A 25,919-nucleotide genomic window follows, 5' to 3' on the forward strand; every position below is an offset into this window, starting at 1 on the left:
ACAGCTACAGAGTATTCAATAGACCTTGGGTCAGTGTAGAATCAGAGTTACCTTTATGTTTTAAAATAAATTTGATTTTAATTAAATTTATGTATTTGTTTTTTTGTTGTCTGCTTAGAAGACCAGGCAAATCATTGTAAGTTTGTGTCCTCCACTCACTTACCCACTTATCTGTAAGAATTACCTAGCCAGGAACACTAGCCGTTCACGTGTTCGGTCCTCCTTAGCTGACTCGCTGCCCTCGCTGCCGCACCATGGACGCCCCGAGGCACGTGGTCAACTTCGGGCCTGGTCCCGCCAAGCTGCCTCACTCAGTGTTGTTAGAGATAAAAAAAGGAATTATTAGACTACAAAGGAGTTGGCATTAGTGTTCTTGAAATGAGTCACAGGCCATCAGATTTTGCCAAGATTATTAACAATACAGAGAATCTTGTGCGGGAATTGCTAGCCATTCCAGACAGCTATAAGGTGATTTTTGTGCAAGGAAGTGGGTCCGGCCAGTTCGGTGCTGTCCCCTTAAACCTGATTGGCTTGAAAGCAGGAAGATGTGCGGACTATGTGGTGACAGGAGCTTGGTCAGCTAAGGCCGCAGAAGAAGCCAAGAAGTTTGGGACTATAAATATCATTCACCCTAAACTTGGGAGTTATACAAAAATTCCAGATCCAAGCACCTGGAACCTCAACCCGGATGCCGCCTATGTGTATTATTGCGCAAATGAGATGGTGCATGGTGTGGAGTTTGACTTTATACCCGATGTCAAGGGAGCAGTACTGGTTTGTGACATGTCCTCAAACTTCCTGTCCAAGCCAGTGGATGTCCAAGTTTGGTGTGATTTTTGCTGGTGCCCAGAAGAATGTTGGCTTTGCTGGGGTCACCGTGGTGATTGTCTGTGATGACCTGCTGGGGTTTGCCCTCTGAGAGTGCCCCTTGGTCCTAGAATACGAGGTACAGGCTGGAAACAGCTCCTTGTACAACACGCCTCCATGTTTCAGCATCTACGTCATGGGCTTGGTCCTGGAGTGGATTAAAAACAATGGAGGTGCCGTGGCCATAGAGAAGCTTAGCTCCATCAAATCTCAAATGATTTATGAGATTATTGATAATTCTCAAGGATTCTACGTATGTCCAGTGGAGCCCCAAAACAGAAGCAAGATGAATATTCCATTCTGCATTTGCAATGCCAAAGGAGATGATGCTTTAGAAAAAAGACTTTTTGATAAAGCTCTTGAACTTAATATGTTGCCCTTGAAAGGGTATAGGTCTGTGGGAGGCATCCGGGCCTCTCTGTATAATGCTGTCACTATTGAAGATGTTCAGAAGCTGGCCGCCTTCATGAAAAATTTTTTGGAGATGCATCAGCTATGAACACATCCTAACCAGGATATACTCTGTTCTTGAACAACATACAAAGTTTAAAGTAACTTGGGTATGGCTACAAAAAGTTAACAAACACAGTATTTTCCTCAAATGAACATGTTTATTGTAGATTCTTCTTTTTTGAAAGAACAACAGCAAAACATCTACAGCTCTGTAAAGCTGGTGGGACCTAATGTTCACCTTAATTCTGACTTGAACTGGAAGCATTTTAAGAAATCTTCTCGTTGATTTTCTAACAAATTCCCGCTTGTTTTGCCTTTGCTGCTACTTTTTCTAGTTAGATTTCCAACTTGCCTGTGGACTTCATACTGCAAGTTGCAATTAATTATTTCTAGAGTCATGGGAACACACAGCATAGAGGGTAGGTGGGGCCCTCTAGGTGCTGAATCTAAACATCTGTGGGGTCTCCTGTGTTCAGAGGCTGTTGATTCAAGGTCAACATTGACCACTGGAGGAGTGGCTTAAGAGTACCAGGCAAAGGGCAAACTGAAGATTGATCATTATACTGTTATTACAAGAGAAGTGTCATACTTTCTATATGTTTATATTAGCAAGGTCTGTTTTTAATACCATATACTTTATATTTCTATACTTTTATATTTCTAATAATACGGTTATCATTGATACATGTAGACACTTTTAGAATTTATTAAATCCTTGACCTTGTGCATTATAGCATTCCATTAGCAACAGTTGCACCCCCTCCCCAGACTTCCTCTTCCTCTTTTTAAGCTGTTTTATGAAAAACATCTCGAAGTTCTTGATTCATTTTTACCGTTCTTTCCATAGGTAGAAGAGAAAGTTGATTGGTTGGTTGTTTTTCAATTATGCCATTAAACTAAACATTTCTGTTAAATTACCTTATCCTTTGTTCTCTTGACTGTTTTCTTTGTAATGTTTGACGATGAGAGTGATACTTTGCTGAAAAGTCTTTCCCCTATTGTTTATCTATTGTCAGTATTTTATGTTGAATATGTGAAGAACATTAAAGTCCTAAAACATCCAAAAAAAAAAAAAAAGAATCACCTAGGATGGAATAAGATGGAAATGATAGCAATGAAAAATAAAGTTGCAGTTACAGAGTTTTGAGTTTTTCTACTTTAGATTACATTATGTACCTACTAATGAAGACTAAGAAGTTTATTTCAATATTAAAAACGTCTCCATAAATAATGAAATAGGAACGCCTGATAGTATAGCTAATAGTTAGCAGGTAAGGATATTTTTATATGTTTACTTTTAAAAATCAAAATGAATATCTTAACTCAGTTTTGATATCAAATGGCTCATTGCAGCCATTTAGATTCTTGAAGGTAAATTTTACTCTGTGCTGACAGAAATTGTATGCATGATTTGCTGATAGTTTAAAAAAAGCTGGTTTTTTTCTTGCATATGACAAAAGCAAAAAATACAATAAAATGTCTTTGCATTTGTTAAAAGGCTGAGAAGAATTTAGAATGGCAATATTACTAAGAATACAGAGTCTATAATTATCACTTGCTAGTTCCAAAATACAAATTTTTCTAGAGTTTTATTTGCAAATTATATTTCTCTGGATTCAAGAAATATGCAAGAGAATAGAAAAGAAGAATGAGGGAGAGAAAAAAGAGGGAGGGAGAGAGAGTGAGAGAAAAAGAAAGAGAGAGTGGGGAGGAAGGGGAGGAGGACGAGCAGGGTGGAGGTAGAGGAGATGGTAACCAGGGAAAGCACAATGTCTCCTAATGCTACATTCTGCTGTGGCTAAAAGATAAGAAAGACTAAGCAAAGAATTATTATGTAGTCTTAAAGAATTATTTCCAATGTACTTTGCATGTAACACATAACATCTAACTACTGTTAGTTGAAGGCTCGTATTCCTTCCTCTTCCCCTCCCTCTCTCATATCACTTTCTCTTTCTCTTGGTTTCTCTTTCTGTTCTTTGAATATTTCCATTCCCTTTTTTCTAATAGAATGCAGTCTATTCACCTGAATTACAATGTCACGCTGACTTAAGTCTTTTTGCTTCTTTATTTTTCAGAAAAAAATTCACTGTATTATAGAAAATCCAAATTAAAGTAAGAAATTCATGAGGCATTAGTGATTCTGATTCTTATCACCAATATATAGTGGGCTCTTTTTAAGCTATGGAGGATCTTTTGAAGGACAGTGGAATATTTATCTTGCAGACAGATTGATAGTAGAACTGAAATAGTAATGAGGACAGTTTATATCAGAACATGTACAATTAAATTTGGTTATAAAATTTGTAGGTTACATGGGAAATATTTCTTTCTTGTTAAAAGGTATATAGTATGTTAAGAACATTAAAAGTTTCTTATTACAGCATTTCAGATTTGGGAGAAGATTAAAGAATATTGATATATCTAACTTTGAGAATCTAACTTTCATTTTCTTTTGAAATTCTTTCAGTATTACAGCACTCTTATGTTTATTATTTCCCTATGAAACATTTCTGAAACATCTGCTGAGTTTTAAATATTAAGAGATTTTAATATTACAAGAAATGTATGGTATACTCTTGTAACTTTAAGAGCTGCTTCTTATTACTAAATATTTGTAACTGTTATTATTTGTAAATATTAGTTCAAATATACAAAATATATGTCCCCATGAATAAAATTAATACTTTCTATGTATTTGAAAATTACATTTTAAATTATTTTTATGTAGCACATTTGCCAAATGCATTTCACTTACTATGTGCAGAGTATAATTGAAAGTCGTTTGGTGTTGTTTTTATTCAGACATGATAAGTACAGAGAATAAATGCCATTCAAACTGTTTGATTCTTCCATTTTAACTTTGAGAAGAAATTGAAGTTAAATTTTTTTTCTTGACAAATTGCAGCTAAAGTTCTTCAACTTATGCCTTTTGTTTGCAAACATTGAGGGAAATTGCCCATAAATATTCAGGTACCTGAATAAATTAAGACCTAATGTGCTTGAAGAAAGATGTTTTGAGAGTATCCTTTTGGGGTGATGTTCTCACCAATTTACATGCAAGAGTGAATTTGTATCATTTAAACCAATTTTCAAAATGTTTGACAAAGACCAGCATTATCTTCTGCTCAGAAGCCTCCTTTAAAAGTATTCACGTTGTTCACAGAAATCAAACTGCTGAGTTTCCTTTCGCTCCTTTTAAGGGCTTTTGATCCTTATATGGATATAAGAACCTGTTTTGCGTATACTGGTAGACAAAAAACATGAATATTAAGCCATTATTTTTACATTAGCAAGTTTTCCCAAGGTGGGTTTTTAACATTTTAAAGACATTTTGTTTTGTGTGTTACTCTCTTTTTGTCTAATCACCTCTAAAATTATGAACACTACAAGAATAATACATTCTGAATAACAAAACAGCTTGAAATATTTATAACTAAGAAAGCAACCGTTAAATGTTCATAAACAAAGTTGTTTGGAGACTCCTTTATTAATTTTTAATTTATCTTCAGTCAATTTCTTATTACTTCCAAATTCCTGCAGGGGATTCTGTTAATTAGTCTTGTGTAAAATATTCATTAAAACCAGCTTTCTATTTTCTTCTTTTATTGCAAATTTACATTTCTAATCTTATAACCAAAATAAATGCCATTGGGTAGAGGAACCATATTAATTTGGATCAGCCACCTAAAATAGAAGCTCATACAGCAGAAGATATGGTAATATAAAATAGACTAACATTGAGGTACTTTGTTGATTGATCACCATTTTGCAATAGTAGATGGATATTGTTTGAAAAAATATCAACACTACGTAAAATAGAGTGTATTTGAAATCTAGTAAAGTAATCTAAGATGAAGTAATAATGAATTGGTACCTGTATACTTTTGCACATTAAAAACATTTCAGAAACAACATATAGTTTAGTTAGGGATTCAAATTTAATCAACAGCGACAATGTTGACATTAAATTTAAATCATTGGGTAGCAAAAGTTTTACTGAGTTTTTTCAGTTGTTATTTGTTTTAAAATATTTTACTTGTCTTTCCTTACTATGCATTATGTAGTTTTGATTCTGTGCTGCAAATAGCAAAGTAGTATAGGAAATGGAACATCAATGTGAGTTTAGTATTACTAATATAGCTGTTGACTTTCCCTCTAACACAGTGTATGTTAGTAGAACATTCATACAAACATCTCTAAAAGAAATATATGTCAGCATTGTAAGAAAAGTTTGCAATGCCAGGCATAATATTTTCAGAGTGAAATTCTTGGTTTCGTTGAAAACTCTTAGACTTCTAAGGGTTTGGACACATCTTAAAAATATGATTTTGGCTACATCTTAGAAGTCTAAGAGTTTGGATAGACCTTAGAATTATCTTAACATAAATCTCTTCTTAAAGTCTATGTCCAAATTTTAAGTCTTCAGTCATTAATTAAAATATGTAAAATATAACTACCAGATTAGAAAGTTTACTAAAATAAAATAATATTATTTACTGGAAAAAGTGGGGAAAAAAACGTATTTTATAGGAAGAAAAATGTAATTACACTCAAACAAATAGAGCATATTTTGTTTGCTCCTATGCGGAGTGATAAATTTATTGCCAAATTAAAGTCCTCATGAGTGACAACACATTTACAGCATAGAAACATTTAGTAACAGTAAGCACAGGTCTCAAGGTTCTAACTCTGTCTTCTGAGATTAAGTCAAAAAGGAGGCAAAGATTTAGGTAGCACATACTGCTTCAATAACAAAACCAACTGAACAGGATGTTTAGAATTATACATATCAACATTAAAAATATATTTGTTTAATAAACAGAAAACCTAATAGAAGACTGAATTTTGGGAAGACAAAATGGCAATATTGAACCAGATCTCTAAGTAATAGATGGAAATATATTCCAAGAAATAGTTAATTGTAGTACCCAATGGCCAATCATTACAGTCCACGTGCCAGGTTAATTTTACCTATCAGTCAACACTCTTTTGAAATAGTTATTCTCCTAAAATCCCACCTAACCTGATTATTATCTAGCCTGCATTGACTTCTACATCTTGAGCACAAAAATATTGTCATTCCATAGTAACATACACATCTAAAGTAATCTAACTTATCTACCAGTCTAACATTGTAATAATTTTTTAAATGTTGACTTAACATGCCTTGCTGGCAAAGAATTTATACTTGCCCTCCACACGTTAGCAGTCATGATTGCACAGCTGCATGATTTTTGAGTCTTGAAGCAGTCTAATTATCAAGTATTCCCTAACTTATATAAAGCCCTTTACCATATCTTAGAATCTCTTCTTTGTTTGAGTCTATAATTTCCCTTGATCATGTATTCTGTTTCTAGTTTGAAAATCATCCTTGGCCGCGCATGGTGGCTCATGCCTGTAATCCTAGCATTTTGGGAGGCCAAGGTGGATGAATCACGAGGTCAGGATATCAAGACCATCCTGGCTAACACAGTGAAACCCTGTCTCCACTAACAAAAAATTAGCTGGGCATGGTGGCGGGCGCCTGTAGTCCCAGCTACTTGGGAGGCTGAAGCAGGAGAATGGCGTTAACCCGGGAGGCGGAGCTTGCAGTGAGCCAAGATCGTGTCACTGCACTCCAGCCTGGGCAACAGAGCGAGACTCTGTCTCAAAAAAAAAAAAAAAAAATCATCCTCATGTCTTAGATGGTGGAGTGAGCAGTAACAAAAGAAGATGGAATTCAATCCTCTCTTTTACAGGTGAGGACTTTGAGGTCAAGCACATATATACTCAGTGAACTGAGGGTCAGCTGGACTTGGAGCCACTTCACATGCTCATTCTCCATTAAAAAATAATTGAAAGTAAAAAAAGAGGTTGGACAGTGTGTGTGAGTGAGTGTTCTATGAGAAGAAAAATAAAAACACCTGGGTGTTTAAGTTCTACCTCAACCCTTACCCTGAGGCAAATGTTTAAAGTTTCCTCATCTGAAAAAGGCAAAATAATTTCCTGCTTTGTTTCCACAGTGCTGTGAGGCCCCAGTAATACATACATAAGCATACTCTAGTATATCAGGATAAGTTATAATAATATAGTCAATTACACCATCTGTCCCTTGTTCTATGAGTTTTTCAAAATACTCAACATAGCCCATCGTGTTGCTGAACTTCTCAGTTACTGAAACTCCTCAGATAGTTATTTTTCTAAACTATATTTCAGACAAGATATAATGAGTTTTTGTATAACCACTAATGTTTTTTCCCTAACATGTCTTTGTTTTACGCTCAGTATTTAAAAAGAGTTTTTTAAAAAACATGTGCATGTGTGTTTTACAGGAATATTGACCAGTTTAGTTTCATGTAGAATTGGGATGATAGCTTTCCCAAAGAATCAATAACAACACTGTCTCAGAAATGTAAGAATTATTTTTTTTTTCTGAAAATAACCTCAGCTGTATCTGAAAAACACTTCCAATTCAATCTGTGGTTCCTTTTTGGATACATCTCCCCACAACCAGAGAGTTTCCCATTTAAAATATTGCCATATGCAGCAGGCTCTTGCTCCTGAAAAGATTGTGTTTCATCTTTACCAAAATATATTCTTCATTTATTTTGAAACAAAGAAACTGTGAGCAAAGGCAGTGTCTTTTAATAAAGAACATCTAAATTTTACACTATTCTAAAAATGTTTTCTCTCCCATCTTTCAATAGCTGATAGGAAGCTGAGTATTTTGAAAACAAAACAAAACCAAACAAAATGGCACAGTGTAACTTGGGGAAATCATAAAATATATTTTGTTTTACTGTATGCACTATGAAAATCAAAGCAAACTACGGTTATTATTATGAATATATCTGGTTGTTCCAATAGATTTACATGAAATAGTTGCTCATAAAGTTATATCTCAACAGTTTCAAAAGTATCTGCTATCTTAAATATTTTTAAGGAAACGATTAGTGATCAAATGCATGTAAAAATTATTAAAAGGGCAGTTTTTATTAAGATATTATTGATTTGTTTCTGTTTTTATATTTGTAAAGAATTAACTAAGCAATTATATACACTACACTAAAACATACTCACAGTAGAGCAAAACAATTAAATATTATATCATATCATTTTGTTACATGGCTAGGGTTTTATCATAACAAATGATCTTATCTTTACTTCACTATGCAACAAAAAAGAAAAAGTTATTATCCACCACCATTTTAAACACTAGTAACAACTTATGCACAAAAATTCACAGCTATAAAAAGTAGTGTAAAACATTTAGAGATTTTTTATTTACATTCAAAAATCTTTGTAAGTTAGGATTCAGGTTGAAAAGGATGGGATTTACAACAGAATTAAAGATTAAGAATTCATCATTGCAAAATAACATTTCTTTTGACAACATAACTCAATTGCTACTCAAAAATAAATCATTTATGTTTCAAATGCTGTGAATATTTATTTAGTGTCATACCTGTCATTTGTTTGACTTATTTCCCCAAGGATAGAGAAGAACAACTGTATATCTCTTATTACAGAGCCAAAATTATTTCTGGTAGCAAAAAAATCACAATGGTATGTACCTTAAAATGAGCAGCAGAATTTTTTTGTGTGCTAATAAATCACAAAAACAGCCAATAGAATTCTCCTAACACTACTCAATTTGCTCTGAAGCCATTACTTTATAAAATATCATTCAAATGCAACATTAGAAAAATCTATCCAGGCTATTTTACAGGATGATATTTTTATTACATTTAATAAAAACAAAAAGAGTCAAATCCCCCAGCTATTTCCAAAATTTAAGTCACAGTGGGGTCTCAAATAATATTTTTGTGCCTATATTGTCGTGCCTGTGCCAATATTTTCCCTATGATCCACTCATAAGGCTGACTTAGGGGTCTAACATGAATGCTGGAACTGATAATAGGTAGAAATTGAGAAACAATTCTAGGAAACTGTTAAGACAGTTAAGATAGACCCTGAATTAATTGAGTTAGACATCTAAATTAAGACACTACCAATTTTGGGTAGAAATGAGTCTTTTTAAATTAGATTACAATGTACCTGTAAATTAATATACCAGTATTTTAAAACAACATTTTAAATTAACTTACTGCTGAACTAACAGAGCTTCAATTTTATCATGTTGTTGGGGATCAGTAGATTTAATATATATATAAAAAACATTTTGCCTGCTGAATGATTTTGGGCAAAGCCTTAACACTCTGTAAAAGGCAATGATAATTTCTATCTTGTACTATTGTTGCCAAGATTGACTAAAGATTTATGTGAAAGTTTCACTGTCACACAAAGCTTTTTACTAATATAATGGATTACTGTGCTAATGGTAGTGATTAATATTTTGGGCCAATTTAACCAGATTACATTTTCATCCAACTTTAATGCAGTCTTTGGTAGTTAATCCACCCTGCATAAACCAAGTAAAATATATAGATTTATCAGATAATTTAATCTTTTTTATTGATACATAATACATGTACATATTTTTGGAGTAATGTGATAATTAGATATATTCATGTAATATATAAAGATCAAATCAGGGTAATTGGGATATTCATCACCTTAAATATTTAATTTTTTCTTTATGCTAAGAACATTCAAACTGATAGATTTGAATCTTAATGAAAATCTGTTGGCAAAAATAAAGTAATGAATTGGCACACAAACCAATGCATAATGGTAAGTGGAGTGTATGCTGAAGTAGGTAATCCATTTGGGGTTCTAATCACTTCATACATCCTTCATTTGGTTTCTGTTGGTCTGTGAAATATATGGATTGGATTATAGATCCCCCAATTTTCTATTTAGCTATACATTTTCATACTTATTTTCAAAATAAAAAAATCAATGTTGTTTTATAAATCACAAATAACATAACAATACTGATAGCAAATTGTACTTTTATGAGTCAAACATTATTTTATAGCCATTAGCTCAAATTGTCTTCAACATCTCCACCTCCCCCTAAAAAGCTGTGGTGTGAGAATGGTAGAACAGACACTACTATCCCATTTTACAGAAAAAACCACTAATGCCAATTAAGGTTATAAGCGTCAAGAATAAAACCATAAGGTGTTCAATTGATACTGAAGTCCAGATTATTTTTTAATTTCAAGAGAAAAAAAGAATTTCAGAATTCCTTATGATACGGGAGTGCTGGAAATGGAAGAGCGTGGTCCCTTTAAATGATACAGAAGGAGGGAAGGGAAGCGCTGGGTGTAGCAAGGCCTGGTCCCTGGCTAGGGCTCCACCCCCACGGACCTAGGTGAGGACAGGCAGTCCTGCCATTTCTCCTGAATGTTGCATTTCCCAAGACCACCCTGGCCCACCACGTCCCCATCCTGGGCCTATAAAATCCCGAGACCCTACCAAGGCAGAGACAGAGGCAGCTGGCAGAGACAGAGGAACAGTTTGGCAGAAGACACAAGAGGCTGGACGTCGAGAGGACGTCAATGGGAGCACGCTGGCAGAAAAGCACACTAACAGACGAGGGTACACTGGCAGGCCTTCGAAGGGCGGCATGAGGCGGAGTTTGGCCGGGGCAGTCAGAGGAAAGCTGGGGCTGCCAAATGGCTCAACTCTGAGGGAAAACCATCTCCCTTCTGGCTCCCCTATCGTCGGAGAGCTACTCCCACTCAATGAAACTTTGGAGTCATTCTCCAAGCCCACATGTATGTGATCTGATTCTTCCCATACACCAAGGCAAGAACCCAGGATACAGAAAGCCCTCTGTTCTTGTGACAAGGTAGAGGGTCTAATTGAGCTGGTTAACACAAGCTGCCTATAGATAGCAGACTAAGAGAGCGCCCAGTAATACATGCCCACTGGGGGTTCAGGAGCTGTAAACACTCAACCCTAGACAGTGCCATGGGGTCGGAGCCCCACAGCCTGACCATCTGTATGATCCCCTAGAGGTTTGAGCAGCGTAGCACTGAAGAAGCGAGCCACACACCCTGCCTCAAACCCTGTAGGGGGACAAGCAAACTTTTCCCGTTTCACTTAAAACATCTTTCTGACACATGAAAAAAGTCACTGATCATAGAGCATGTTTATTTATATTAAAAATAAAATTTTCCATGAGTTAAAAGATTAAAATACAGAGATTAAAGTGCTTTATTTCACTTATTAATATATAAAAGCAAGAAAATTAAACGTATTTAGTTTTCATTAAATATTTTTAACAAATGGTGTTAAAATAATTATTCACTGAAGTTTTTAGATATTCGGCACTTCTCCTTAGCAAGTTCTACTTATATTTCAAATAGCACATCTAAAAAAAACCATATAATTATTATATGACATTTAAAAGTATTAGTGTTTTTTTCTCTGGATTTAAACGTGAGTAAATAAATCATATATCCGTAAAACTTCTAGAGTTGGCAAGAATCTAGTTTAGTCACATTCACATTTTATTTTAAAGCCATGAATTGACTTAATAAAAATGTACTCATACAATTAATAGCAATTGTTTTTAGATAAAATAACGTTTCTTTGATTCAAAATAAACATTCATGAGCTACGTTAAGATATGTAAATAAACATTTTAGGAAAATGATCTGTAGCTGTATTTCTGAATGTTCATGTCATATGTTACCAGCTTTGATACAGTTCATGAAATTTGAAGTACAGCAATACAGACGGTACCATTTATATGTCAAAGACATTTTAATGCTACCTCTTGAAACTGTTCTACTACTGATTTCCTGGTGAAAAATAATACATTTAAATAAACTGCAGGTAGCTGAAAGACAACCACAAATTAAGACACAATAAAAGTTATGTACCTCTTTTAATAAATTCAATGTAGAAAGTTCATAACGAGTTGTAAATTTTCCTTTTGTCATTGGGTGACATCAAATAATGTATAACTGTCACAAGACTATTAGCATACAGACTGAGGAAAGACTTGATAACAAATGCTAACAAATAAATAAACTTTCTAGTGCAACTTTAAACTTACTCTGGACTCTATTCCTTATTTTAGGAAACTAAATTCAGAACAGGGTGAACATATGTACTGCATTTTAACACCTATGTTTGACAAGATTTGTGAAAATAAAATGTCAGAATAATAGTTTTTGAGGGCACTGGAACTTTTAAAACCATGAAGTGAACTGAAAAGAAGAAAGGGAGGGAGAGAAGGAGGGAGAAAGAAAAAGAAAGGGAAATGGGGAGGAGAGGGTGTGCAGAGCAGAGAGCAAGGAAAAAATTCCTGATGCCTTAATCAACAAACTTGCCTCCCTTTGCCTTGTGTTCCATCACTGGGAGCAGTTTGTCAGTTGGCAGAATGAAGAAGTAATTCACAGATTCTGCACATTCCAGTCATAATCACAGGAATGAATTCGGGACTTCCTAAGATTTCACTGAGGAGATGCAACTTTGCGTAACCCATGCGGAAATTCATTTCATCTGTTTTCATTTTATTCTATCTATCGTGTATTTTTGATGACTAAATGGGAAAGAAAAAATGAAATTCTATCATACGAATTTCTGTTAAATATCATTTTAGCTATCAGTTGTCACACCTGCTATTTGATGCATTTCAGTCAATTGACACAATTATATATTTTTGCAACCTATATCATTTTCTGAAGCCTTGTTTATTTTACAGTAAATCCAATTTATTTTATTCAAATGCCTTAACAGATACCAAATATTTGTTTCTCATATGTTTAAATGTTTTTCAGTATAAATCTGCAAGGTATTGAATAATATGCCTCTTTTTAAGCTAAAATGAGTCACTATTTTTTATAATGTCATGACAGCTCTGAAGGCTCTCTTTAGAAACATCCAGGTCAGCACATGCACTTAGATTTTCTAATTTTTATTTTTATTATACACAAATTACAGTTGCATATAATTATAGAAGTGGTGTTCCGCTTTTTTAATACAACATGGAAAGAGTAAATTAAGCTAATTAACTTCAAATATTTAACATTTGTTGATGAACACATTAGAAATTTACTCTCAGCAACATTGAAACATACAGGACTAAATTATCAGCTATATTCGCCAAGCTGTGCAATTCACCTAAAAAAAAATAAAACGTATCCCTCCTTACTGAGGCTTTGTACCCTTTGACTATAATCCTCCCATTCCCCCACAGCCCAGTTGCTAGTAACTACCATCCTACTTTTTGTTTCTGTGACTTCTATTGTTTTAGGTTCCACATATAAGTGAAAATATGTGGTATTTGACTTCCTGTATTTGGCTTATTTCACTTAGCGTAATGTTTGCCCATTCCATCCATATGAATTTCAGGACGTTTTTGAGGCTTCTTTTTATCTCTTCACAAGCTCCTCTTAAGTTCTGAAGCTGTATCAATCTTCTACAGTTAGTTCAGTATCAGTTACCTCCAGAATTCTATTATTAGACTGATATATCCATTTCATTTTTAGTACCAAATATACATACATTTATATATAATCCCATACAGGATTAATCTCTCTTAAATACAACATAAACATAAACAAAAGCAGATTTTAAAATATGAAATAAAGATACAATGAACAATATTTTACAGCTTCCTTATTGAGATGGCTTTAGAACATCATTATCTTTATTCTTGAGTGACATTAATAAATAATGATAGCATATTATGTAAAAATCTTGTTTCAAAAAGGGATCTTGAAAGTTTAGGTTTTTGGCTAAATTTTTGTTAAATCTGATGAGTCACTGTTTTTACCTCTAAATGACTCATGCTGGAAATAGCAGAAATATTAGCATCCCACTTTCAAAATGAGCTGTCTACACACACACACATACACACACACTCATGTGTGTATATATATATATATATGCGCACACACACTCATGTGTGTATATATATATATATATGCGCACACACACACACAATACTAGGTTATTCATGTGTACTTTTATGAAGATGGTTTTTCAGTCAAACTTCTGACAATTCTACCTAAACAGGAATTTCTCATTTAGATGCTGAAAACAAAAATACTTCTTTGTGTTAATTTCCATTCACATATATTTTAATTTCTTTATGATTGGCCTTAAGTAATTTAGAAAATATTTTTCTCTTAATTTATTTAAATATTTGCTAGGTTAAGTAGTTTAAATGTATGATTTATTGGAAACAATTAAGATGGCCAGGCATGGTGACTCACGTCCCTAATCCAAGTGCTATGGGAGGCCAAAGTGAGAGGGTTGCTTGGAGTTTAAGACCATCCTAGGCAACAAATCAACACCCCATCTCTACAAAAAATAAAATTACAAAATTGTCTGGGCATGGCGGCATGCACTTCTAGTTCTAGCTACTTGGGCATCTGAGATGGGATGATCCCTTGAGCCCAGGAGTTCGAGGCTGCAGTGAGCTATGACCACACCACTGCACTCCAGCCTTGGTGACAGAGCAAGACTGTACAAATAAATACATATAATTAAGATGATTTCCTGGACTTTTGTTTCTACACTTGCGTTATGTCTTATTCAGATCTCTCTCTTTGGCTGCATCATTTGATAAAAGAAAAGAAAGAATAAAAGAGAATGCAATCTCCTAACAGAGAGATCTCTTTTGGATTTTTCCTGCCAAATATATTTTAATATTATGGTAAAGTTGTATTTAGTAAAAAATATTTTATGTCATTCATTACTCAACATTCACTTATTAAAATATATTTGAATGCGTAATATTTTTGAGCACTATTCTGGATAATGTAGATGTCTTTTATAAGAGTTGGTATCTGCTTCCTTCCTTTATATAGTAACTCTGGGTCTTAAATTAACTGAATTGACAGGGTTCCACCCAAATTTCCTCTGGCAGCTTTTTCTTTTAAACCTACTGCAAATACAATTTCTTCAAGTCAATAGGAAATAGGTAGTCCTTATCAACCACAAATAATTACTTAACTGTGTATGAACAGGCACATAAGGGTCAGTCCCCACCCTCAAAGCCTGAGTTTAGAATAAATCCTGGAAATAGTGCTCAGTTTATCAGGGAATATGAAAGTTGACATTTCTATAGTTAACATGCTTTGTCTCTGGTACTGACAGAAGAAAAGAAAAGACTGATCTAATCATTCCACTGTTCCAAATTACATCATAGATAGTGACTTAAAATGAAAACATACTTCATAGACCTACTCTGTAAGGTTTCTATTTCGTGCTGTGACAAAGTATTTAGGGACTGCAAATGACAGATGTGAAGTACATTAGCGAAATGAATAGTTACTTCGTCCCGCCAGAGGAAGCACTTTTTTTTATCACAACAATTTATCATGAAAGAGGTGGTGATTTAAGAGGAAACATTGAAACGAAAGTACGTATTGCAAAGGAAGTTAGCAAATTGAAATTATGACTAAAACACTAGTAAGCAGAAGCTTTTGTAAATGCTTTGGAAGAGCATTTTTGTGACTGATTTTAATATGTTGAAATTAAACTGTATTACTTAAAAGGTGAATAAGTGAAAAAATGTACAAGTCTCAGAGTACCTCATGTCAAAGGGAAGAAGGAAGCTTAACCGCGACTTAGATATTACTGGCATATTTCACTCACTGGCTTTAGAGTATCATTACCTGTATTCTTGAGTGAGATTAGTAATGAATGTAAGTATATTATGTAAAGTGTTGTTTCAAAAAGAGAGCTTGAAAATTTTTTTTTGGTTAAATTTTTGGTTAGATCTGATTAGACTTTCACTATTTTTACCTTATAAGAATATTGATACTTGAAATAGTAGAACTATCAGCATTCCACTTTCAAAACCAGCAGTCTTTCTCTCTCTCTCTTTCTCCACACACACACACACACACACACACACACACACACACACACAGAGTTATTATTATGTATTTCATGAAGATAGCTTATCAACCAAACTTCTGAGTGGGTAGAATCTTGCCTAAACAGGAATTCCTCAGTTGGTTGCTGAAAATAAAGTACCCATACATGTATATTTTGATGTGCATATATTTTAATTTATTTAATTGTAATTAGCCCTCAATGTTTTTAAAACTGTTGCTCTCTTAATTTAAGTAAATTAAGAATCATTTAACTTTTTTTGGATCATTCAACTGATATTGTGGCAAATACTGAATTTCCACTGCCTAAGTATCTGGTAAATATTTTTTCTTTCCATTCAAACATTTTAGAAATAAATACAAGTCTAAGTTCAGAATCTAAATACTTAAAAAGCAGATAAATTTGATTAATTCTATTTTATTTTATTTTCTTTGCTTATCAATAGCTATTAGTGTTTAGAAAGTGTTATTTCAAGGCCATGTGTGTTCAAGAAGACCTCTAGAGACAAATGTGTATAATAAGTTATTATAAATGCCAAAATTACAGAAGGGAAACCTGATTTTGAGACAGGAGATTTGAGTGTGGAGGCAGGGAACCAAAGGCTGTTTCACACCCAACTTCACAGAACTGAATTGAAAGGAAAACCCTCACTTTTCACACCTAAGTAACAAAAGGACCAGGGGCTACTCCCTTTGCGAACCCCATTTTTTTCTGCGTGGCAGATGAGAAATTGGCTGTCCCCAGCAAATCAGACTGATTGCAGGTGGAATCTTCCTTTGCAGCTTTGTAACTTCACTCCAGCCTCTGAATGGTTGCTGTCCACAACCGATCAGATTGATTGTGGTGAGCCTTCATTTGCATGCAAAGTATAACTTTGTAACTTCACACTAGCCTCTGATGGTTGCCTCTTGCAACCAATGAGATGTTTGCACAGGAGTGTGACCTTGGTAACTTCATTTCAGCCTCTGGTTGGCTGCTTTCTGCAACCAATCAGACTGTGGGCTACCACATCATTTACATGAGGTGAGCATGAAGGGGCCAATGGGAAACTTCTAGGGGGTATTTGCACCCAAGAAGATTCTCTATCCTGGCCCTTGAGCCATTGCTCGAGTCTGCTCCCACACTGTGGAGTGTACTTTTGTTTTCAATAAATCCCTGCTTTCATTCTTCTGCTGCTTCATTCTTTCTTTGCTTTGCAGGGCATTATGTCCAATTCTTTGTTCAAAACGCCAAGGAACTGGACAACTTGCAGTCACACCCCACTACTGGTGACACTTTGGACAGAGGAAAGTCAATTTTTCAATCTTTCACAAACTTTACTGCATGTAAAGAACCTCCTCTACAAGGCTCTTAAGACGCAGAAATGGAAAGATACAGCTCAGAAACTTGGGAGGTCACTTTAAAAAAATGAGATAGTTAACATACAATTTCAGTACAGCACAGATATGCTGTAATAAAAGTATTTTTAATATGCTGTGAAAGAAGAATAAAGTGCCTCAATCTGTGAGACATTTGTAGGGAAATCAGCCCAGAGATGGAAATCTATAGGCACGTTGCCAGGACATAGAAGTTCCCCAAAGCAGAAACCAACCCTACCCAGCCCAAGTTGGAAGGGTGAATACAGCCAGTCAGGATACTTCTATTTTTCTGATCAGTCACTGCATTAGGAATGGCTGCATTCAATGATACAGGACAACATTAGAAGAAATATGTAGGCAGAAAGGTCCTGGGAAAAGTTCAGGAGAAACCTAAAAATGTGCACACATTTTCAGAAAATTTGCAAAACTTGGGGAGGTTGCTTTAACTGAACACAGTCCAAAGCTTACTCAGAGTTACATTTTGCATTTGCAAGCTAAATGACTTAACTTTTCTCATTGATCAAAATAATAGTGTGTGTGTGTGTGTGTGTGTGTGTGTGTTAGTCTGTTCTCACATTGGTCTTGCTATAAAGACCTACCTACCTGAGACTGAGTAACTTGTAAAATAGAAAAAAAGAGGTTTCATTGACTCACAGTTCCACAAGCTGTACAGGAAGCATGGCTTGGAGACCTCAGGAAACTTATAATCATGACAGAAGGCAAAAGGGGAACAGTCAAGTCTTACATGGCTGGAGAAGGAGAAAGAGACGGGGGAGGAGGTGCTACACACCTTTAAACAACCAGATCTTACGAGAACACATTCACTATCACAAGAATAGCAAGGGGGAAGTCTGCCTCCGTGATCCAATCACCTCCCACTAGGCCCTTCCTCTAACATTGGGTATTACAATTTGACATGAGATTTGTGCAGGGTCACAAATCCAAACCATATGATTCTGCACTTGGCAATTCCCAAATTTCACGTCTTTCTCACATTGCAAAATACAATTTTAACTCTTCAATAGTCCCCAATTCTTACCTTATTTCAGCATTAACTCAAAGTCTTATCTGAGACAAGGTAAGTCCCTTCTGCCTATGAGACTGTTAATCCGAAGAGTTAGTGACTTCCAAGGTACAATGAGGGTATAGGCATTGGGTACATATTCCCTCTCCAAAAGGAGAAATCAGCCAAAACAAAGTGTTACAGGCCCCATGAAAGTTCACAATCCAGCAAAGCAATCATTAAATCTTAAAGCTCCATAGTAACCTCCTTTGACTCCATGTCTCATATCCAGGCCACACTGATGCAAGAGGTGGGATTCCAAGCTCTGGGGCAGTTTTGCCCCTGTGGCTCTGCAGGGTTCAGATCCCAAGCTTGCTCTCAAGGCCTGCCATTGAGTGTCTGTAGCTCTTCTAGGCACACAGTGCAAACTCTCAGTGGATCTACCATTCTGGGGTCTGGAGGATGGTGACCCTCTTCCCACAGCTCCACTAGGCAGGTTCCCCAGTGGGGACTCTGTATGTGGGCTCGAATCCCACATTTCCCCTCTTCACTGCCCTAGTAGAGGTTCTCTATGAGGGCTCCACCTCTGCAGCAGACTTCTGCCTGGACATCCAGGCATTTTCATACATCCTTCAGGCTCTAGGCAGAGGCTTCCAAGCCTCAACTCTTGCTCTTTTCACACCTGCAGGTTTAACACCACATGGAAGCCACCAATGCTTATGGCTTGAACCCTCTGCAGCAGTGGCCTGCGATGTATCTGGGGCCCTCTTAGCTACTGCAGGAGCTGGAACAGCTGGGATGCAGGGAGCAGTGTCCCAAGGTTGTGCAGGGCAGCAGCACCCTCTGCCCAACCCATGAAACTGTTCTTCCCTCCTAGGCCACTGGACCTGTGACTGAAGAGACTGATGCAAAGGTCTCTGAAGTGCCTTTAAGGTTTTTACCCCATTGTCTTGGCTATTAGCATTTGGCTCCTCCATCCTTTGGCAAATTTCTGCAGCCTGCTTGAATTCCTCCCTTTGAAAATGGGATTTTCTTTTCTACCACATGGCCAGGCTGCAAATTTTCCAAACTTTTATGATCTGCTTTACTTTTAAATATATTTCAGTTTCAGATCATTTTTTTGCTTATGCATATAAGCTTATTCTGTTGGAAGCAGACAGGCTACATATTGAAAACTTTACTGCTTAAAATTTTTTTCTGCTAGACACCCTAAATCATCTCTCTCAAGTTCAAGTTTCACATCTCTCTAGGGCAGAAGAACAATGCTTCCAGTCTCTTTGTTAATGCATAATAAAAGTGACTTTTGCTCCAATTTCCAATAAGTTCCTCATCTCCTCTGAGACATTCTCAGCCTGGACTTCACTGTCCATATTGCTAGCAGAATTTTGGTCACAACAATTTAACAAGTCTAGGAAGTTCCAAACTTTCCCTCATCTTCCTGTCTTCTTCCTAGCCCTCCACATTCTTCCAACCTCTGCCCATTACCCAGTTTCAAAGTTGCTTCCATGTTTACAGGCATCTTTAGAGTAATACCCTACTCCTAGTACCAATTTTCTGTATCAGTCCATTCTTGCTTTGCTATAAAGAAAAACCTGAGACTGGGTAATTTGTAAAGAAAAGAGATTTAATTGACTCACATTTCCACAGCCTGTACAGAAAGCATGACCAGGGAGGCCTCAGGGAACTGACAATCATGGCAGAAGGCAAAGGGAAAGCAGGGATGTCTTACATGGTTGGAAAAGAAGAGAGAATAGGAAGTTGCTACATAATTTTAAACAACCAGATCTCTTGAAAGTGCACTTAGTATCATGAGAACAGAAATGGGGAGTCCACCACCATGATCCAATCACCTCTCACCAGGTCCCTCCTCCAACATTGGGGATTTAATTCAACATACAATTTGGGCAGGGACACAAATCCAAACCATATCAATATGTATGTATAACTATCCTAGTCACCTCACTATCAACACTTAAAGCAACTCAAAAAGACAAGAGAAAGATTGAACAGACAGCTCAAAGTGATGACATGTCATCTAATGATCTGTTCATTAATAAAATTTCAACCTAAGTGATTCACTCTCTTGTGTGTTGATATCAAAGTTCAGATATGTGGTGGCTTATGCCTCTAATCCCAGCACTTTGGGAGGCTAGCAAGGGCAAATCACCTAGATCAGGAGTTTGAGACCAGCCTGGCCAACAAGGTGAAACTTCGTCTCTACTAAAAATACAAAAACTAGCAGGGTGTGGTGGCACATGCCTGTAATTCTAGCTATTAGGGAGACTGAGACACAAGAATTGCCTGAACCTGGGAGGCAGAGGTTGCAGTGAGCTGAGATCGCACCACTGCACTCCAGCCTGGGTGACAGAGTGAGACTCCATTTCAAATAATAATAATAAGTGTAGATATCTTTGCAAGGCTTCAGTCTTTATTAGCTAATGTAATAATGCATAATGTGAGGGGTTAGATGTAAAAAGAGTAATTGGTGTTTGGGAGAGTGCTGGAAGCAGGAGATCCAGCAAAGGGTTCAAATCAAAGGAATGGCAAAAGTAGAAGTGAAATTAGGATAGAGACTGAATTACTATATCATAATTTTGTCTAGCACTAGTCTCAAACACAATCTGTCAGCTGAAGTCTATTTCTTTTCAGAAAGGTAAATTTTTTAATCTAAATTTTTGTCTTTATTAATCAATTCTATCATAAACATGGGTCTAGGTGGACATATTCCATATTAGCATTTGCAGGTTTATTATGAAACAATGACTGAAAATTGCTACCATTACTGAAATTACTACATGCTGGAATTGGGCTTGATATGCATCATTGCATTTAATGCTTATAGCAAAACTATGAGGCAGATATAGTGTTTACATTCCCTGATAAAAGCAAAGCTCTGTTGCCCAGCATCACAGAACTTGTAAGTAGCAAAAAGAAGATTCAAAACTAGGGTTTCTGAATGCAAAGCCTGTGCTCTACATGTGGATTATGGCTTCTAGGAAGAAACATGTCAGTAATTAGCCACAAAGTGTGGCATCTCTATGCCCTAGAGATAATAATTTTAGTGTTTAATTTTTGAGTGTTGAGATAATCTATTGAGGTGTTTATAATTTTTATACAACAATATCAAATTTCCTTGTCAAGAAATGTTGACACTGCTTTTTAACAGACTGAGTGCAGACGAAGTATTTGGAAGGATTAATAATTCATTTACCAAATACTTGAAACCACTCCTATAACAATTTATGCCTAATTTAGTTCCAATTACACACCTTTATAAAAATTAAGATTTTTAGATTTATATTAGGATAGTAATATTAACAACCTCTCTTGAAATTTTATGGAAACCAATGAGTCAATATTCATGAAGTAACTTGTAATTTCTAGTTTAAAGGTGTTTAATTTAAAAAAATATATAGATTCTAATAAAAACGTCAGGTGTGAAGTTTATTGAACTGAAAGCAAGTTGTTCTTTATGTGTAATTAATCATGGGTCTTACATTGACATGAACTAAAAAACTCTAGCTTATTGCAACTCAACCTCACTAGAATAGCCAAATGAGAGAACAAATTGTCCAAGTAACATCAACCTAAAGAACACAATAGAAATTAACATAAGTATAAATGTCATAATTGCTGTCATTTAATATTCCTTGGCTGCCTGCTGAGTGGATATAACTATGATAAATGCTGTAAGAGTTTTAAAGAGAGGTAGGATACCCTGGGTCAATAGTATAGGAAAAGTTAAGTTATATAGTATGATTTTAATAGTTTTAGAACACAGATCCCCTTTAATTTATAGCAAGCATTATTTACTCACAACTACATTGTTTATAAAATTTTATAAATTATTTGTATTATAAAATATTTGATACAGATGAAAGACCATGTATAAACACTTACATATTTTAAAGCATAATAATAAACCAGATACCACTACATGTACTAACTGATCCTCCTGTATATCTTACTTTTAATCTTTCACCCCGAAGTACCAGTACCCTAAATTTTCTTGTGTATGCTTTTTCTATTAATGATTTTAGCATGCCTGTATCTATCCCTGAACAACAAATCAGTTTGTTTTTGAAATTTATAAAAATGGTATTATACTTCATCTTCTTTTTTCTTTCTCTTTCTTTTTTTTCTCTTTCTTCATTGTTTCTAAGACATATCTTTATTTCTTTACATTACTGAAAAATATTATGTTATTTGAATATACTTCAGTTTAATTTTTAGTTCTCCGTATATTCATGGAGGTCATTTTCAAGTTTTTGTTTTTATTTTTTGTTTGTTTGTTTATAGTGCTGCAAACAAAGCTGCTATAACCCACTTTGTATTTGTCTCCCAGGGCAGGTGTGCAAGTTTGTTGGCCTATATGTCTAGAAATATAATTGCTGAGTGTTAGGCATCATATTTTTGCTAAGTCAATAAAGCAAAATACACACTTTCACTCGATTTACATCCACACCACCACTTGGTATTGTCAGGCATCTTACTTGTTACCAACCTCAGGGACATTTCTGTTGTTTTTTCAAACTCTATTGAGATTTTGTTTAGAACTTTATTGAATCTGTGGATCAGTTTGTGGAGAAATGGCAGGCTTAAACTCAGTATAACTCACCATTCATTTAAATTTTATTTAATGACTTCCATTATATTTCATAATATTTTCTAGGCAGGTCTTCCAATTTTTATTATATATACTGTTACCTGTATTTTTTGTAAATGGTAAGTGTTTTGTTTTGTTTTGTTTTGTTTTGTTTGAGATGGAGTCTCGCTCTGTCGCCAGGCTGAAGTGCAGTGGCACGATCTCGGCTCAGCCTCCCGAGTAGCTGGAACTACAGGCGCCTGCCACCACGCCCAGTTCATTTTTGTATTTTTCAGTAAGACGGGGATTCACCATGTTGGCAGGTTTGGTCTTGATCTCTTGACCTCGTAATCCACCTACGTCGGCCTCCCAAAGTGCAGGGATTACAGGAGAGAGCCACCACATCTGGCCCAAGCGGTATTTTTTAATGGAGCAAAATGCATTTGACTTTTATATATTGAGTCTGTATCAATCTACTTTGTCAATCTTATTATTTCAAATAATTCATACACTATATACATATGTAATAATATATACATAATAGCAGCTTTGCTTATTCTTTTCAATCCTAACATGTTGTACTTCTTTTTCTTTCATTTCTTTTCTTTTCTTTTTTTTTTTTTTTTGTTTTGTTTTGTTTTGTTTTGTTTTGAGACAGAGTCTTGTCCTGTCATCCAGGCTGGAGTGCAGGGGGATGATCTCAGTTCACTGCAACATCGGCCTTCCAGGTTCAGCAATTCTCCTGCCTCAGCCTCCCTAGTAGCTGGGATTACAGGGGCGCACCACCAAGCCTGGCTAATTTTTTATTTATTTATTTATTTTTATTTATTTTTCTGAGATGGAGTCTCACTCTTTTCACCTGGGTTGTAGTGCAATGGCGAGATCTCAGCTCACTGCAATCTCTGCCTCCTGGATTCCGGCAATTCTCCTGTCTCAGCCTCCTGAGTAGCTGAGATTACATGCCTATGCCACCATGTCCAGCTAATCTTTGTATTTTTAGTAGAGACGGGGTTTTGCCATTTTGGCCAGGCTGGTCTCGAACTCCTGACCTCAGGTGATCCACCCACCTCGGCCTCCCAAACTGTTGGGATTACAGGCGTGAGCCACTGTGCCAAGCCTAATTTTTGTATTTGTATTAGAGATGGGGTTTCATCATGTTGGCCAGGCTGGTCTTGAACTCCCAACCTCAAGTGATCTGCCCACTTTGGCCTCCCAAAGTGCTGGGGTTACAGGCATGAGCCACCACTCCTGGCCATACTTCTTTTTCTTACTCTGCCAGGCTTTCAGCACAACTTTCAAAGAAGTGAAAATAAAAGTCATTTTTGTCTTTTTCATGATTTTATTTATTTATTTATTTATTTATTTATTTATTTATTTATTGAGATAGAGTCTCGCTCTTTCACCCAGGCTGGAGTGCAGTGGTGTGATCTCAGCTCATTGCAACTTCTGACTCCGGGGTTCAAGTGATTCTTGTGTATCAGCCTACCGAGTAGTTGGGATTACAGGCATGCACCACCACACCTGGCTAATTTTTGTATTTTTAGTAGAGACGGGATTTTACTATGTTGGCCAGGCTGGTCTCTAACTCCTGACCTCAGTGGATCCACCTGCCTCAGCCTTCCAAAGTGCTGGGATTGCAGGCATGAGCCAATGCACCAGGCCTCGTCTTTTTCCTGATTTTAAAGCGATATGACTAATGTTTTCTATTAAGACTGATAGTTTCTACGGATGCTTAAATTTAACACGTTATCATTCTAAAGATGTTTTAAAATATCATACTTTTAGAAATTAGAAATGAACACTGAGTTTCATCAAACAATTCTTTTCTGTATCTATTGAAGTGATTCCATTTTTTTCCCTTTTAGCCACTTAGGGTTATAAATTCACTTGAACATTTTCTAAGTTCATAGTTGTCTCAAGTTGAATTCTTGTGATAAATTAAAACTGCTTTTTTCCTATACATCAATGGATTTTTATTTTCTTATACACTAGTGGATTTGACGTTTATCTTTTATTTACACCATTTTTGCTTAATTTTAGTTTCCATGTTGTACAAATCTTATAGGCCAGGTTGCTTTTCTTCCCCCATTCTCAATATTCATATAAAATGGATTTAAATGATATATGCTTTAAAATTTTGATTAAACTCACATGTAAAATTATCTGGGTTTGATGTTTTCTTTGTGGGAAGACTTTTAAATACTTGAAAGTTGTTATGGGACTACTCTAGCATAATTTTTTAATCAGCCAAGACAAATTATTTTTGTCTTAAAATGTATCCTTTGGGTAAATATTACAAATTAATCCGAATAAAATTATTTTTAATTCTATCTTTATTACCTTCTACTGAAAAACCACCTTTCTTGGCAATAACAAAAAGAATTAACACAAAGTGTATATTCAAAATTCGAATTGCCCAACATATCACTCATAATTTTGTAACTATCTTAGAGGCAATAAATTATCATTATTCATTTTAAAGATGAAGAAACTAAATCACAGAAAAGATTACTCAGCTTAAGTGTTATAGTTGGCCAGGCATGGTGGCTCATGCCTGTAATCCCAACATTTTGGGAGACCAAGCCAGGTGGATCCCTTGAGGTCAGGAGTTCAAGACCAGCCTGGCCAACATGAAAAAACCCAGTTTCTACTAAAAACACAAAAAATTAGCGGGGCATCACAGTGCAAGCCTGTAACCCCAGCTACTAGGGAGGCTTAAACCCTGGAGGCTTGACATTGCTAGAATCCGAGGGAATCGTTTGAACCCGGGAGGTGTAGGTTGCAGTGAACTGAGATCACACCACTGCACTCCAACCTGGGCAACAAAGTGAGACTCTGTCTGAAAAAAAGAAAAGAAAAGAAAAGAAAGAGAGAAAGAGAGAGAGAGAGACAGGGAGGGAGA

The 25,919-nt window shown here is 35.7% G+C and overlaps 1 pseudogene; it reads left to right on the top strand.

The window, feature by feature from the left end:
- The first annotated feature begins 249 nt into the window (after window positions 1–249).
- Window positions 250–1,548, top strand: LOC100609664 (phosphoserine aminotransferase-like; annotated as a pseudogene).
- Window positions 1,549–25,919: the final 24,371 nt, after the last annotated feature.

The sequence above is a fragment of the Pan troglodytes genome, chromosome 1, assembly GCF_028858775.2.
Source record: "Pan troglodytes isolate AG18354 chromosome 1, NHGRI_mPanTro3-v2.0_pri, whole genome shotgun sequence".
Taxonomy (NCBI): domain Eukaryota; kingdom Metazoa; phylum Chordata; class Mammalia; order Primates; family Hominidae; genus Pan; species Pan troglodytes.